The sequence below is a fragment of the Hemicordylus capensis genome, chromosome 1, assembly GCF_027244095.1.
Source record: "Hemicordylus capensis ecotype Gifberg chromosome 1, rHemCap1.1.pri, whole genome shotgun sequence".
NCBI lineage: Eukaryota > Metazoa > Chordata > Lepidosauria > Squamata > Cordylidae > Hemicordylus > Hemicordylus capensis.
In genome coordinates this window covers 48,297,175-48,314,802 of record NC_069657.1, presented here as the reverse complement: position 1 = coordinate 48,314,802, position 17,628 = coordinate 48,297,175, and the positions used below count along the sequence as shown (strand labels likewise).

General features: G+C 44.2%; 1 protein-coding gene across 5 annotated transcripts in view; it reads left to right on the top strand.

Annotated features, from left to right (window-relative positions):
• Positions 1 to 17,628, top strand: part of ESRRB (estrogen related receptor beta) — a 304,059-nt gene that overhangs the window by 192,575 nt on the left and 93,856 nt on the right. Inside the window, exon 1 of one of the 5 annotated variants that reach the window (XM_053286430.1) lies at positions 2,050 to 2,160. The exons of the other annotated variants lie outside the window; for them this stretch is intronic. The gene's annotated coding sequence lies outside the window, so the exon portion shown is untranslated. Of the gene's footprint in view, positions 1 to 2,049; positions 2,161 to 17,628 lie in introns of those variants that run through there. 5 annotated transcript variants of the gene reach the window in all.

Genomic DNA, 17,628 nt, shown 5'->3' with positions numbered 1-17,628 from the left:
TGGTTCCTACCAGGGTCAATGCCAAGGCATCATCAGTGCTTTACCTATTGCGCCACAATACCTTGGGCTACCCTCGCATAGCCCCATCCTTGAATGTGTGTCTTTGTGTATATATGTATATACAGAAACACAGAGAGGAGTGGGGAGAGAGTGCTTTGGACTTAATATGAGCTAAGGTCGCAATATGTTGTGTACTCTTGAATTCCGAGGATATCGGTATGACACAATTGCTTGTCTTCAGGTCATTTAGATGCTGTTTGAATTCTCTCTCTGTGTGTGTCCTTCCTCTCCGTCTGAATTTAAAGCTGGAAGAAGCTTCCAAATTGTCAATTTTTGTTTATAATACAAATGTAGAGATAAAAACCTAAGGTGGTGGACCAGTGTGCTGGAGATGAGGTCAGCACAGCACAGGGCTCGGATGCAAACTCTGCTAAAGCAGTTGAGACTTTCAGGATAATAACTGGAGGGATAGGAAGTTGGGGGGGTCAGAAGGGTCTTGTGAGATGTGTAATGGACACGTGGAAATAGGAATTGGTAAAGATAATAGAAGGAAAATAGAATTGATCCAAAGCGTCCCTTCCATCTGTATGATTCCATGATACCTATGTATGTGCTAATATATCAAATTCCAAATTGTCGGCATGATTTAAATCCCAACCTTTTGCCCCAAACCCTAGTGTTCATTAGTTTTGAGGGAAATGGGTTTTGAGGGATCTTTCCAAGCAATTGTTTTATTGCTCAGAGTTGTTAGTTCTTGGCAGGGAAGCTAAACTTCCTTCTCCCTGCTAGTGTGACCCTGTGGTGTCTTTATATGTGTTCGTGATCTGAACCTCTCAAACATCAGTTGCAGACCGATCTCATTTTCTTTGTATTCAAGCCACAAATTATTGTTGCTTGAAAAATGTGACTCCCATCTGCCCCATGCCCTAGCCAGTGCTTTTATTGGTGTGGAATGTGGAATGCAGAGTGTTGTGGCACAAGTATCTCTTCAGGTGACTATTGGCTAGTGCTAGTAGCATCACTGGAAACCAGCACACGCTTCCACATCCCATACCTGATCCACTTTGAGAACTTTTTTCAGGAAGTTGAGCTGCATTTTTCCAGAATCAGTGTCAGAACTGCTACAATCAGATGGTAATTATTACTGTTGTTATTGTTGTTAGTCTATTACTCACCTGCTGCTTTATACAGAGTGAGATGAGACATTCCTGTCTTAAAGGCCCACAATTTAAAATAGACAGAAGGGACAACAAAAGAAGAGGAGGGAATTGGATGTAGGAACAGACTGGGGAAGAATATGCAATTATTTCATGTACATTTACTTAGGTTTAGGTACAGTGTCATATGGGGATTAGGGGGCTGGATCAAAAGTTTAATGGAAAGTACAAAACAAATTAATAACTGAGTATCAGCCTGAATAAAAAGGTCTTGAAACCCATGTTAAAATGAGAAGAAAGGGATCCTGCCAGATCTCCTCTGGCAGAGTATTCCACAACTGTGGTGCCACCACTGAAAAGACCCTGTCCCCAGTTCATGCCAATCATATCGCCAGTGGAGCCTGGCCAGAGAACAGGGCCTCCCAGGATGATCTTAAAACACAGGCAGGTTTATATGAAGGAAGGCAGTTTTTGTGGTAGTGTAGTACACAGTCCGTCATGTGTGCAAGAATGTAGAGAGAGCTGTGGCACTCAGGGGGAATAAAGTATAAAGGTAAAGTGTGCCGTCAAGTTGGTGTTGACTCCTGGCGCCCACAGAGCCCTGTGGTTGTCTTTGGTAGAATAGAGGAGGGGTTTATAATTGCCATCTCTCGCGCAGTATGAGATGGTGCCTTTCAGCATCTTCCTATATTGCTGCTGCCCGATATAGATACCAGTGGGGATTTAAACCAGCAACCTCTGGCTTGTTACCCAAGTCATTTCCCCGCTGTACCATTAGGTGGCTATTGACAGCTTAAGAGCTATAAAAAATAATGTCCTGTGTCCAAGAGGCACACCAAACTGAATTGTTTTGCCTCCATCCCTTTCCAAAATTCCAGGTTCCTTCTTTTCTCCTCCTCCTCCGGCTTCTCACAGTTCCAGCTTCTTCCCCTCATCAGTTCTAGGCCAGCTTGGTAGTTCAGCAACCACCTTGGCTCTCCAGCTCAGTCTTCAGGACTGAAAGGTGAGTATGTGAGCAGTAAGTGGTCCTGGGAGTCAAATAACTATTTGGGAATAAAGGGGAGGCAAAAACTGCACTCTACAGATGCTGCAAAGCAGAGCCTGGAAAACAGCCAGCAGAACCCAGCACAGGTATGGTGGGCCACTGATGTCATTGGTAAGAAGCCCCCTTATCAAAGGACCCCAGTCAACAATTTTTGGCCACCTTTCCCTCCCAACCAATCTTGACATGCCCCTCACAGACTTTGAAATTGTTTCCACTCACTTTACCGAAGCACTGAAAAACTACAGCTCATAGCATCGTCTTTGGCTACCTCTAGCAGAGAAACACATTTTAAGATTCTGTAACGGCTAAGAGGAAGAGAACAGCAGCATTTGCTATGACTCTGAATGCATTTGTGTTTCTAGGATTCTCCAGGTATTGATATGTTTATCATCTCAGTACCAGGCTCAAGAAGTTGGACTCAAGGCACAGATCACATCAGAGGCAGTTGCAATTGGGATCTGCGCGGTAGCTGAGGTTGACGGGTGTGGGTTTATAGATTCTCTGTCTTCACACATCATATTGATCTTGCTCAGTTCAGTGTATTATACTGAGCATTTCATTTATATAATGTGACAATTTCCTATGGCTTTGTTTATTTTTAACCCTTAGCTTGTCAGCAGTTTACCAGCTTTGTCCATCAGGAAGAGACTGAGTTGGCCTGGAGGAAAGAAGCAGATATTGGATGTGAATAAGATATTTGCTAAATAATTCTTTTAAATAAGGGGAGGGGGAGGTCAGATGTTCAGGACAGCATTACACATGCTGTCTAATATAAGAGGGGCGTAACTACTATTAGGCAAGGGGAGGCAGCTGCCTGGGGGCCCCCACGCCTCGAGGGGCCCCCCAGAGGCAAGTCACATGTGAAGTGTGTGTGTGTATCAGCGAGGGGCCCATTTTAAAATTTTGTCTCTGGGCCCACTCCAGCCTTGTTACGCCCCTGGATAACATGCTGTCCGACATAAGTGTACCAGCGGGGATTCGAACCAGCAACCTCTTGCTTGATAGTCAAGCATTTCCCTGCTGAGCCATTAGGTGGTCAGTAAAGGTAAAGTGTGCCGTCAAGCCGATTTCGACTCCTGGTGCCCTTCTCTGTCTCTTTGTTTGGTGGCATCAAGCCTTGCAGAGTGATATAAGCTTATATGAAATGGCGGACAATGGCTGAGATCCAGACTAACTTACTAAATAGTACTACGTAGGAGTTACTCTAAAGGAGTAACTTAATTTCATCTGGAGTACTGAAAAGTAATTTAGTCTGGATGTCAGCTAATGATAACATTTCTGATGTGTTTTCCATCAAATATACTTGCTGCTTTTAGGGCAGCTAGCACCAGGAGTCGAAATCGACTTGCCTGCACAGTTTACCTTTTACCTGTAGCAAAATCAGCTCATTGTAATTTTAAGGCTCCATAACAAAGCAAGGAGGGAGACCTACCTTGAAAGATGAGGCGGAATCATTGCTCAGTTCCTCTTCGAACTGAGCAAAGAGGCATCTTTCAAAAGTGGCGATTCTCTTTAGCAGGGAGAGAACTGGCCCTATCCATCCCCAGCACAGCATCCCTCCAGTGGCTGCTGCTGGTGTCTGTCTTATGTTTCTTTTTTAGATTGTGAGACCTTTGGGGACAGGGAGCCATTTTTATTTATTTGTTTATTTGTTTCTATGTAAACTGCTTTGGGAACTTTGGCTGAAAAGGGGTATATAAATAGTTGTCGTATTCATATGACTATTTTATCATGCAGTCACATTCCTTGGCTTTTGTGTTAATGTCTAGAAGTTAACACAGGCTGCTTTTCATCTACTTTTGTTTTCAGTGAAGTGGCAGTTTGCTAGAATTCTGTTCTAGAATTCAATAATAGATGGGGATTTGGAAGGGGAGGGAACCATTTCTTTTTCTAGAGTAAAGTTGGATTTTATAATACATAAACTATAAAGGTGGAAATGGGGCATGCTGGTTTCATTTTTGTTACAAAGTAGCCTTTTCATTTGCTTGCAGGAGAGAGGTGACTCTTGCATCCTCAAAAATATCAGGTTCCTAGGAAGAAGATTCTTGGCCAGTAAAGTAAAGTGTGCTGTCGAGTTGGTGTCGACTCCTGGTGATCAGAGCCCTGTGGTTGTCTTTGGTAGAACACAGGAGGGGTTTACCATTGCTTCCTCCCACACAGTATGAGATGATACCCTTCAGCATCTTCCTATATCGCTGCTGCCCGATATAAGTGTACCAGCGGGGATTCGAACCAGCAACCTCTTGCTTGATAGTCAAGCATTTCCCTGCTGAGCCATTAGGTGGTCAGTAAAGGTAAAGGTAAAGTGTGCCGTCAAGCCAATTTCGACTCCTGGTGCCCACAGAGCCCTGTGGTTTTCTTTGTTAGAATACAGGAGGGGTTTACCATTGCTTCCTCCTGCACAATGTGAGATGATGTCTTTCAGCATCTTCCTATATCGCTGATGTGGTGGTCAGTAGGCTGCTGAAAAAGGAAGGTGCTAGGGACATTTTTCGTTGTTGATCTGTGAGCTATTGGAATCTATAGGTATGAATGGATTTTCGGCGAGAATGGCCCAAGTTGCCCTTGCTTGTGTCCAGGAGATCATCTGTCTTGCTGTTTTCTACAAATCTCTTAATTTGTATGTTTTATTAGTTGGCTTGTCAGTTATTGTGTGATGTTATATTTATATATAATGAATCTAAAAACAGAAAAGTGGGTAGGATATAAACTTCAGTGGCTGTCTCCTTATTATGCACCTGCTGGGGCTGTAGTCTAAAGATAGTAATCAAATAGCACTCCTCTTTGATGCACCCTAATTATAACATCCCCTGGACTGTCCTTGAGTAAGCATCAGTATCTCCCCCATGACTTCAAGGTTGCAGTTATTTAACTCCTCTCTCCAACTCAAGCAATATTTCTTTTTCACAGGTTCATAAAGTGAGGAGCCTGATCCCGTAAAGGGGCACAATAAGTGTGGGGAAGAGGGTATAGGTTATAGGTGAGGGCACTGTAAAGGGCAGAGATCAACTGTTGCTTGCAAGCCCTCTAGCAGCATCACAATCCTAGATGAAGGTTTATGCATGGGGTGGTAAAGGTAAAGTTGTGCCGTCAAGTTGGTGTCGACTGCTGGTGACCACAGAGCACTGTGGTTTTCTTTGGACAGGAGAGGTTTACCATTGCCATCTCCCACGCAGTATGAGATGATGCCTTTCAGCATCTTTCCTCTATCACTGCTGCCCGATATAGGTGTTCCCCATAGTCTGGGAAACATACCAGTGGGGATTTGAACCGGCAACCTCTTGCTCCCTAGGCAAGTTACTTCCCCACTGCGCCATTAGGTGACTCTATGCATGGGATGGGCAATGTACTTATTATGTTCCCCAGTACTATCCCCACTGATGCTTTGCCCTCCTCATTTTTAGGAAGCAATGCAAAGCTCTTTTTTTGTGTAGCTTGGCAGAGCTTTCCTGGGTTCCCTAAGACTGATATTATAGTGCTTGCTTCATGTATGTATTTTTCATGGTGTATAAATACTAATTCTACTACTACTACTACCACTACTATTACTACTGCTACTACTAATTATTATATTTTATAATGCGACCTTCAATTGTTTTAAGCCATATTCAGAATGAAAAAATAATAGATTTTTTTAAAGATCAGTTAAACCTAGAGAGGAGAAACAGGAGACCTCAGTAGAACCTAGCCGTTCAGGGTGAGATATGTGATGAGTGAGTGAACGTCCTTCCCAAGGGTAGATCTTCTCAGCTGTTGGACTGAACTGTGATAAAGTCAGTAGAGTGTAGTGCTGTTGACAGATTTCAAAGACTCCACTCTTAAGTTTGGTGCAACATGGTCTAGTTGTCATCACTATGCCTTAAACTACTGACTCTACCTATGGTCATTGCAGGGGCCTGAACTTTCCCCCAGGAGGGTTTATTTTTCCAGGGAATCTCTTTTTCATAGTTTACAGCCAGCATGCCTAGTGTCCCCAGATTTGCTTAACTGATGTCTCTTTTGTAGCATGGTCCTTCAAGGCAGCCCTGGATTAACCATAAAGTGAAACAAGCACATGTTTAGGGCATCAAGGGAAAGGGGGCACCACAGAGTTTCCCCCCTAGATATCATGCCTTTAACTCTTTCACTGAACATAAGAACAGCCCTGCTTGATCAGGCCCAAGGCCCACTAGTCCAGCATCCTGTTTCACACAGTGGCCCATCAGATGCCGCTGGGAGCCACAGGCAGGAGTTGTGGGCATGCCCTCTCTCCTGCTGTTACTCCCCTGCAACTGGAACTCAGAGGCATCCTGCCTTTGAGGCTGGAGGTGGCCTATAGCCCTCCAACCAGCAGCTGATGCTAGACCTCTCCTCCATGAAGTTATCCAAACCCCTCTTAAAGCCATCCAGGTTGTTGGCTGTCACCACATCTTGTGGCAGAGAATTCCACAAGTGGATCATGCGTTGTGTGAAATAATACTTCTGTTTGTTGGTCCTAGACCTCTTGGCAATCAAATTCATGGGACGACCCCTGGTTCTAGTGTTATGTGAGAGGGAGAATTTCTCTCTATCCACTTTGTCCACTCCATGCATGATTGTATAGACCTCTATCATGTCTCCCCGCAGTCGTCTTTTTTCTAAACTAAAAAGCCCCAGGTGTTGTAGCCTTGCCTCATAAAGAAGGTGCTCTAGGCCCCTGATCATCTTGGCTGCCCACTTCTGCACCTTTTCCAGTTCTACAATGTCCTTTTTTAGATGTGGTGACCAGAATTGTATGCAGTACTCCAGGTGTGGCCACACCATAGTTTTGTATAAGGGCATTATAATATTAGCAGTTTTATTTTCAATCCCCTTCCCCTAGCATGGAATTTGCCTTTTTCACAGCTGCCGCACATTGAGTCAACACTTTCAATGCGCTGTCCACCACGACCCCAAGTTCCCTCTCCTGGTCAGTCACCGACAGCTCAGATCCCATCAGCATATACTTGAATTTGGGGGTTTTCATCCCAATGTGCATCACTTTACACGTGCCAACACTGAAGTGCATTTGCCATTTTGTCACCCAATCACCCAGTTTGGAGAGATCCTTTTGGAGCTCCTCACAATCGGTTGTGGATTTCACTACCCGAACAAGTTTGGTATCAACTGCAAATTTGGCTACGTCGCTGCTTACTCCTACTTCTAGATCATTTATGAATAAATTAAAAGGCACCCATCCCAGTACAGATCCCAGGGGGACCCCACTTCTTACTTCCCTCCATTGTGAAAACTCTCCATTTACCCCTACCCTCTGTTTCCTGACTTCCAACCAGTTAGCAGTCATGGGATAACGGGACAAGTACATGTGTGGATTCCAAAGTTTCCTCAGGAGACTTTGATGAAGAACTTTGTCGAAAGCTTTGTTGAACTTTGTCGAAAGTCCAGGTATAGTATGTCAACTGGATCACCTTGATCCACACACTTGCTGACACTCTCAAAGAACTCCAAGAGGTTGGTGAGCCTTTGTGGAAGCCATGCTGGTTCTCCCCCAGCAGGGCCTGTTCTTCTATGTGCTTTACAATTTTATCCATGAGGATGCTTTCCATCAATTTGCCTGGAATGGACGTTAAGCTAATCAGCCTGTAATTTCCTGGATCGTCCTTGGATCCCTTTTTGAAAACCGGTGTTACATTTGCTACCTTCCAGTCCTCCAGTACAGCGCCTGATTGCAGGGATAAGTTATATATTTTGGCAAGGAGGTCGGCAATTTCACATTTGAGTTCTTTGAGGACTCTTGGTTGGATGCCATCTGGCCCTGGCATTTTGTTAGTTTTCAGTTTTTCCAGACAGTTTAGAACATAATCTCTTGTCACTTCTATCTGACTCAGTTCTTTAGCCTTCATCCCTGAAAAGTTTGGTTCAGGAACAGGTATATGCTCTGTATTCTCTGCTATGAAGATGGACACAAAGAACTCATTGAGCTTCTCTGCAACCTCCATATCCTCCTTAATAATCCCTTTCATTCCCTCATTGTCTAATGGTCCAACAGCATCCCTGGCAGGTTTCCTGCTTCTGGTGTATTTAAAGAAGTTTTTATTATTCCCCTTGATACTTTTAGCTAAATGTTCCTCAAACTCTCTTTTCGCCTGCCTTATTGTCACCCTGCATTTCTTTTGCCACCCTGCATTTCACTGCCACACTCAACTTTAGTCAATTTTTTGTAATTGTTTTTATCTGCTGTGTTCGACTTTACTCTGTGTTGTTAAAAAAATGTTTTCTTTGAGCGACTAAAGTTTTGAGAGACTACTAAACTATGTATCTGAAGTAAAAAGTCATTGATTTGCAAAAGATTACTGTAAAGAGCAGTACAAAATACTGATAAAACTTCACATAAAAGATGGTCGTATATTATGTCTGACCTTGAAGATGAAATATTTTCCTCAATCTTTCCTTCTGTTGCGGCTATTTATAAGAAATTATAGACAGTGGAACTGTTTTGTTTTACCTTAAAAAATCTAGAAGAAAGCTTTTAAAATTTTAAATAAATATTATAGTATAAGCAAATAATTTGCTTGAGTCTTAATGTCTTGTCAGTTAAGCAATGGTGGGGGCCAAGGGGGGGCACCATTTTTGAGCTGTGCTTAGAGCATCAGTTGCCCTTAATCCGGCCCTGCTTCAAGGTCACTCATTACATAGTTGATAACCAGGAGCATGCCTTTCCACAATGCAGTCACCTTAAAGAAACATAGAGGTCATTCACACAATCAAAAATTGTGTTCTACCCAGGTTTTGGAGCTGTATGTGCTCCCAGTTTCCGGTTGTGTAGAAGCAAGGTAAGAGGAAAACCTGGGTAGAAGTGATTGTGTGGAAACAAGGTAGGAGAAAAAGCTACCCAGGTTTTCCTTCCACCTTGCTTCCACACGATCACTTCTACCCAGGGTTTCCCTCCTCCCTTGCTTCCACACAACCTCCTACCTTGCTTCCCAAACCTGGGTAGAACACAGTTTTTGATTGTGTGAATGGCTACACAGAATGTTAGAACTAGAAGGGCTCTTGAAGGTCTCCTTGTCTATCCCCTGCTCAGAGCAGAAAACTGCTACAGCGTCCCTTACAGATGGCCATCCAACCTCCATTTGACAACCTCCAGCGAAGGGGATCCCAAAACTGCACTTGGCACACTGTCCCACTGTTGAACAGCTCAGCTCTTACAAGGCGTGGCATTCATTCAAGCAACACTTCTGTTGTTTGGACACACTAAAAGTGGCAAGAGAGATAAATAAGAAGAAATTTAAATATCTTGTACTAAGAATAAGCCTCCAAATAGCAAGGAAAAATAGAAGCAGCAGCAGCAAGCAGAAACCACCACCTCTGCCTCAGTGTTTACAGTGCTGGCCCAGAACCACAAATTGATTTCCAGTCCCTACATCATTGAATTCTTGGATGTCGTAACCTGCTGGGCTCAATCCAGCTTCAGGTCTGGCCGTCAGGGAGAACTCCCCAGTTAGCGAAATGCCAGGCAAAACCTAGCTATGGGCAAATGTGTCTTCTTGCTTGATCCTAACCCACAGACAGTTCCAACGTGCTTGCCTTTCTGTCCACGTCTGTCCCCCTTTGTCACAAGACCATCTCCCCATCGCTTTCTCCTTCTGTGCATCTAATGGAGGGTGGTAATCCTGTTAGGTGCTTGCAGCAGGCACTGCCGCTGCGTTTGCTCACAGCGCCTGTGCCAGGTCGAGTGTCATTGCCAGCAGCGCTCTTGGCGGGATGAAGGTTGCATTAGTGAACAGTAATTGAAATGCAAAATAACATTTTGATCGAGCGAGCAGGCTGTTTATTTATCAGATCAATAGCCAAAATGCCCCATCTGGAGAAGTCAGTGTGATAATAAGTGATAGCATTCCAAGGGCAAGCGGAACGCGCACAGCAGGGAGGACATACAAGGAGGGTGGGATGTGCTGGGTGGTGGGTGTCTCCAAAACATGCTCCCCCTCTTCCTTCCCTTGCAGGAGGCAGGCGTCTTTCTAATAGCTTTCACCAAGGGCAGCATGTTCGTTTCCACATTTAGCAACAGGAAAGCAAACATCCCTGAAATAGCCCATCGAATCCAATTCTAGAAGTGTATGTAAAATCATATGAGGGAAATGTTTCCCCTTATGTATCCCCAGGAGAGGCAGGGCTCAGCTTTGGGGTGCCATTGGGCAAGGATATCCGTCAAGAATGTTCTCTGCTTGGTAGAAATCCATTTTTAATGGTGTGTTTTCTCTGTAAATAATTTAGACATCAGGGTTGGTGACAGACAATAGCGCAGTGATTGTGCCACATGCATATTCTGATAATGGATTCCTTTTATTTACTGTATCCTTCTTAAAGACTTTAACTTGCTTGCTTACTTTACTTCATTATGGTCATAGACCAGAATAAAGACTTAAATGTCTGGACCCTGCTACCTGGGCAAAGAGGCACCTTTTAAAGTGGTGGCTTTTAAAATGTCCCTAGGAAGTTCTTCACACGGGGCTTTTAGCACTTAGCACTTAGCAATAGCACTTACATTTATATACCGCTCTATAGCCGGAGCTCTCTAAGCAGTTTTACAATGATTTTAGCATATTGCCCCCAACATTCTGGGTACTCATTTTACCGACCTCGGAAGGATGGAAGGCTGAGTCAACCTTGAGCCCCTGGTCAGGATCGAACTTGTAACCTTCTGGTTACAGGGCAGCAGTTTTACCACTGCGCCACCAGGGGCTCTTTTAAAGCCTTTGAACTTGCATCTCCTCTGGAATGGAGGGGGTGCGTTCACATATCGGCCAGATTTACCCCAAAGTCCCTGTGAGTTATCGGGGAGCAGTTCACACACAATTTGGGTTTTTCACAGTGTGTTAGCGTGTAGCCCGATTTATATCCAGGGTAAAAAAGATCCACTATTTGTGTTGGTTTTTGGGGACAACTTCGAGTTTGCAGTAAAGCCTCCCTGTAAACCCGTGGTAAAGCCTGCTGTGTGTAAACGTCCCTGCTGTCTGAGCAAAGAGGCACCTTTTAAAAGCGGCGATTTTCTTTATTTAGCAGGGGGAGAGCAACTGGCCCTATCCATCCCCAGCACAGCATCCTTCCAGTGTCTGTTGCTGGTGTCTTTCTTATGTTTCTTTTTTTAGGTTGTGAGCCCTTTGGGGATAAGGAGCCTTTCTATCTACCTATCTACTTATCTACCTACCTACCTACCTACCTACCTACCTACCTACCTACCTACCTACCTCTCTCTCTCTCTCTCTCTCAACCACTTTGAGAACTTTGGTTGAAAAGCGATATATGAGGCTATTCACACGATTGTAGAAAATCGGGATAGTCTCCGCTAGCCCGATTTCCTACAACCGTGTGAACCAGCGGGCTTGGCTGCGAGCCCGGTGGTTCCTTAGTGGGTAACCTGCTCAAGTAACCCTTCCCTTAAACCGGATTTGCGGAGCGAGTGCTCCGCAAACCCGGTTTTTTTTTGCTCGTGAGTTGCCATGGTGTGGCCCTGTGCCACGGCTACTCATGAGTAGACCCCAGGCCGGGAGGCTTAAAAGCAGCCTCCCAGCTCAGGGGTCTCTCCAGTATGCCCTGCGTGCTTGCGCAGGGCATACTGGAGCTTCCGGGGGCTGCACGGCCCCCGAACTCCCCAGCCCTGGCCGGCTCCGTGACGGAGCCGGTAGTTGTGTGGGTGGCTGCTGCAGCCGCCCAGAGCAGACTGGCTGGTTGTCTGCGGGGAGAGCGAGCCCAGGTGGGTCTCTTTGATTGTGAGACCTGCCTCTATAAATATCTGTCATTTTCATATTCGTATTTGGCAAGGAGAGAGCAACTGGCCTTATTCACCTGCAGCACGGTATCCCTTAACTTGGGTGCTCCCAAACTTGGGTCCCCAGATGTTGTTGGACTACAACTCCCATTATCCCCAGCCACAATGGCCAGTCATCATGGCTGGGGATGAATGTAGTCCATCAGCATGTGGGGGCTCAGGTTTGTGAAGCCCTGCCTTAACTGGCTGTTGCCGTCCTCTCTCTTGTGTGTCCTTTTAGATTATGAGCCCTTTTGGGAGAGGGAACCATCTTCCTTTTCTTTTGCTTTGCAAACTGCTTTGTGAACTTTGTTGTTGTTGAAAAATTGTATAAATATTCTTTCAGGATTTCAGACATTTTTGAATTTATGTGGTCAAGCTGCCGAAAATGGGAAATCAACTCAGTCCATTTTGTCACCCTAACAAAATGGGGGCCTGTCCTTCCCCTGCCACGTCCCTGCCCGCGGGCAAAGGAGCCAGGTTGCATGGCTTTAATTACCTCTTATATGCTGATGGTAGCCAGCTCTCTTTTCATATCAGCTCTTAACCTTGTACAATTCAGTATCACTAATTCACTTTTACAAGTCTCAGTTCAGATGTCAGATTGTAACCCCAAACTCAGTATGTCAAAGCTATGAATTTCCTATTAGTTTCTTTCCTAAGCCATCTTCCATCTTCATTAAGAACCCTTCTAGATGCCTTGGCATGCAGTATGGGGCTTCAGCTTTCTCATTCATACCCTACATTCAGTCTGTGGCCAAAACGGTGATGCAGAACTTGAAACATGGATACTATATTGTTGTTGTTGTTGTTGTTTACACAGTCATACAGGTGTTATTGACTGGTTTGTTTTATTCAGACATCGAGTCCTTCCCAAGGACCTGGGATGGCTGAATTTTATTGTCAATTGTTATAGATATCGTCGCAGAATATAGGCTGTTCCCAGTAAAGCTGCTTTTTGTAATTGGCTGGTGGTGATTTCTGTGACCCCTATGGTGTTGAGGTGCTCTTCAAGGTCTTTTGGAACTGCACCCAGGGCGCCAATTACCACTGGGATTATTTTGGTCTTTTTCTGCCACAGCCTTTCAATTTCAATTTGTAGATCTTTGTATTTTTTGATTTTTTTCAATTTCTTTTTCTTCTATTCTGCTATCCCCTGGTATTGCTGTGTCAATTATTTTAACTTGTTTTTCTTTCTTCTTGACTACAGTTCTATCTGGTGTATTGTGTGGCAGATGTTTGTCTGTTTGTAGTTGGAAGTCCCATAATATTTTTACATCTTCATTTTCTTCAGCTTTTTCAATTTTATGGTCCCACTTATTTGATGTTTTAAAATATTGATGTTTTATTTGTATTCTTTTTATTAATAATAATAAATAATGAGATTTCTCCTTTATTTCCACCATCAAGACCCTGCTTCCTGAGTGGGTGAAAATTTACCTACTACAAACTTATATGAGCATTTATATACTGCTTTTCCACAAAAGTGCTCAAAGCAGTTTACATAGATAGACAGAAAGATAGTGAAAAGTCCCACTCTCAGGGTACTATCTTTTCCTGTCTTGACTGTTGTAATCTTCTTTTTGCTGACCATCCCCCCTTACCACCTTGACTCTCTTATCCGTGTTTAGAATGGTGTTTCCAGAGTAATTTACTTTGCTAGTCACTTTCAATGAAATACTTCAGGCCTGGTCTATAATTGCAGCAGAATTAAGTAGGAATGAGGTGCTAGAATCCAAATGGTTAATCCCTAAAATTGTAATATTTTCTTAAGCTAAATTCAGAAAGAGTTTGGAGGTCAAGCATCCTGGTCTACATGTGCAGAAGAATGAGGTGGTAGAATCCTGAGGTGGTAGAATAGACTGTATTACTCCATAATGGAGGTGGATGATCACGTTGTTGAATACTCCCTTAAATTAAAAAAAAATCCATAAAAGTTTTTTAAAAAACTGCAGAGAAAAGCCTGGGCTATATCTTTCTTCCAGTGTGCCAGATTTTTGCTTTTTAAAATGGTTTTTATGCAAGGAAGCATTAAAAAATTGTGTCTCCCACCTCTAGTCTTAAATGGCACAGTCTACTCTGCCACCTCATTTTGCTACACGTGGATTAGGCCCCAGATGTTTCTCCTGGAAATACTTTGCATTTGGTTTTAGGCAAAATCCTAAGGGATACATAATTATGTATGGAGTATAGAGAGTGGATAGAGAGAAAAAGCCCTGGGTGCTCTTGTGGAGTGTGATGTGAAATCCCAGAATTTCCAGCAATCCTGGTCAAACCACTGTATATCGATAACAGGATTGGTAACAAGGATCTCATGTGGGGCACAGTGATTGTGGCTAACTCCTTAACTGCACTCCCCGTGGTCTAGAGAAGAGATGGGAAATATATGGATTTTTACTCAATATAATTTTCTTCTGGGATGGCTCAGTGGATGGAAGTTTGCACATGCTCAGAATTGCGCTGACCACTGTACTTCATGTAAAAAAATGTATTTTTTTTCTCTGTAGCCTGGAAGCAATCACCTGAATGTTCTACATAGGCCCAGATGCTGACGTTCTGTGCCACTGCAAACAATTGTTGACATGCAGATTAATGAAGCATATGTGCACTGTGCTGCTGTGCTGCAGTATCAACACTTTCATGTGGGGGAGGGTGGATTTCTGCTGCTCTCCCCTTCCCTCTGAAGTGCTCTGTGCCATCTGAGAACATGTCTCAGAAGGCTGTGAAATTCTTGGAGACATATTTTTGGATGGCACAGAATGCGTCGGAGGGAAAGGGAGATTAGCAAAGATCACCCATCCCATGCAAGGACCTGCACAACTTTAGTCTGGAATGCAGCATGCTGCACACATGCTTTCTTTGCTGCAAGCACACTGTTAATCTGTATGTTGGCCACCAAGCTTAATCTACTGGAAAGTTTTCTTGTGCAAATCCCATTGAAAGGAATGAGAGCTGAGCGAGAGCATAGTGGTGGTGCATTTCACTGCGGCTTGAATAAGAAATTGGTGGACTGATGTGCTATGTGAAATTTAAAAATACAAAAATGTTGCATTGTGAAAATTTGCAATGGTGTGCTAAATTGATATTGAGCATGTGGTGTAGCATTCATATGCCTGTTTCACCAATCCCACATTTAATCCAGGCTGACAACAAAATGGTGAAAAAACAAGGCTTCCCCCCAATGTGTTTGTGTGAGTGCCAAACTACATGTGATATTAAATCCATCTTTGACAAACAGTTTTAACCTCCTGAAGTGTTCCTTTTATATAAACAATTCAAGTGTGTATATGTGTGTGGCGGGCCTGCTCCGCCCAGTGAAGGGGGCTTAATAGTTTCTCCTTCCACTGCTTTTGTGCCAAAAATTGCCACCCTACCCCCCAAGGTAGCTCACTATTTGCACTGAATCATCACTAGGGATGTGTACGGAACCGGTTTGGCTGGTTTGGTTTGAATCTGGACTGGATTTTAACAGAGCCAGCCCGAACAGGTTCTGGTCTGGTTTGGCCATCGAACGTGCTGAGCCGGTTCGCAGACCAGCATTGATATACTTGTAAAAGAGAATCCTTGAGGATTCCCCTTTACAAGTAAGGGGGGCATCCCTAATCTTAATGGTAAAAACGTCTGGGAGGAGATAGCAAGAGAAAGTGGCCTCCATTGGCCTCCATATGTTTAGAGGAGGCAGAGGTGGTGGGAGTGGCAGTGGGGACTCCTTCAGCCTGGGCCAGCTGCGACCTGGTTTAGGCCTCTGTGCATGCCTAGAGACTATTTTCATGACCTCCATCCATGCACAGAGGCTATTTGCATCACCACACAATTTGCAAATGGCCTCTACGCATGCACGTGCATGGAGATAACAGAAATGGTTAACTGAGCTGCAAACCGCCCAGGCTGCCATTTGGAGGCCAGTGGGAGGCTTGGAGGAGCCCTCGCTGCTGCACCCTGCCATCTCCAATCCTTCTCTGCCCGCTCCTCTAAAGGTATGGAGGCCACTTTCTCTCGCTACCCCTCCCCCCCCGGCACCTTTATCTTTAAGATTAGGGATGCCCCTTTTACGTCTAAAGGAGAATCCTCAAGGATTCTCCTTTACAAATATGCCCTAGAAATGTACATATCAGGCGGCATAAAAATAAATATAAATAGATAGATAGATAGACTATGGGCCAGGCCAGCCCCATACTTGGACTGGCACCCCACTTTGAGGGCCAGGCCAGTTCAAACTTGGACCATCCAAACTGGGCCGGCTCAATGTCAAGCCCACCTCAAAGCAAGCTTGCTCGCACATCCCTAATCATAACTTTGGGGTGGATGGCTGCGTCAGGGGCAACTAGAGTAAAAATGGCAAAGGGGGAAAGTGTTAAGCTATCCATCTTGCCAGACACCGCAGTTCCAAGCCAAAGCCAAGCCTCCATGGCTGTTTTTTTAAAATATATAAAAGGACTGTTTCCAGTACACTTTATGGTGAAATTTGTCTATCAAAGACAGGTTTAATGTCACACGTAGACCCTGAATCAGCCCTTACCGAAGATAGATTTCAAATGATTGAAAGCTAGAATACAAAGTGGAAGTGTTTTGTTTCCCTGTACTGTAAATTCTTAATGAAAGTTAGTCTTTATGGGGAAGAAGGCACCGGAAACAACCACTTTAGATGGAGACTGAAAGCAGTGCTTCAAGACAGCTTTTGGCAAACACAGTTAATTGTTCTGAGGTACATTTGTACAAGTCAGAGGATAGGGTTGTAAGCATTCTATACTTGATACACTTGCATAGCTTTCAACAACAGGGAAGGACCATAGCTCAGTGGAAGAGCATCTGCTCTGCATGCAAAAGGCCCCAGGTTCAGTTCAGAGCTGGTCTTGTGGTAGCAAGCATGACTTGTCACCTTAGCTAAGCAGGGTCTGCCCTGGTTGCATATGAATGGGAGAATAGAAGTGTGAGCACTGTAAGAGATTCTCCTCAGGGGATGGAGCAGCTCTGGGAAGAGCAGAAGGTTTCAAGTTCTCTCCCTGGCAGCATCTCCAAGATAGGGCTGAGAGAGATTCTTGCCTGCAACCTTGGAGAAGCCGCAGCCAGTCTGTGAAGACAATATTGAGCTAGATGGACCAATGGTCTGACTCAGTATATGACAGCTTCCTATGTTCCTAGTCTCTGGCATCCCCAGTTAGGTCTGGGTAATATCTGCCCGGAACCCTAGAAAGCTGCTGCCCATTATTTTCCAAGATGGACCAGTGGCATGACTCGGTATAAGGCAGTGACCTATGTAATAATTTTTAAAGAACAAATAGGGAACTAGTCAACTTATGTGGGGGATTATAGGTATGGTGCATGTGTTAAAACAAAACAGCATAGAGCTAATTTCAGTCTTTATATGTAGCTGTCTTTTTAAACTCCAGTTGTGAGTTCATTTTTCAGATTTGTTGGTGCATTTTGGCCTTGGTCTCCAGCCTTCCACGGGCCCTCACAAAACTTGTCATTTGATTTTGTTTTTCATCTGTAGCCATCTGCTATTCTGTTGCTTTCTTTGTGTTTGTGACTGTATCCTGGAGTTTGTTTGAGTCTGACTCAGCTACATTCTGCCCTGTTTATACTGTCAAGCCCTCAGCCTACATTTTCACACTTCTCCGTATTAATGCTTCTAGAAAAATCATGGATAACAAGGC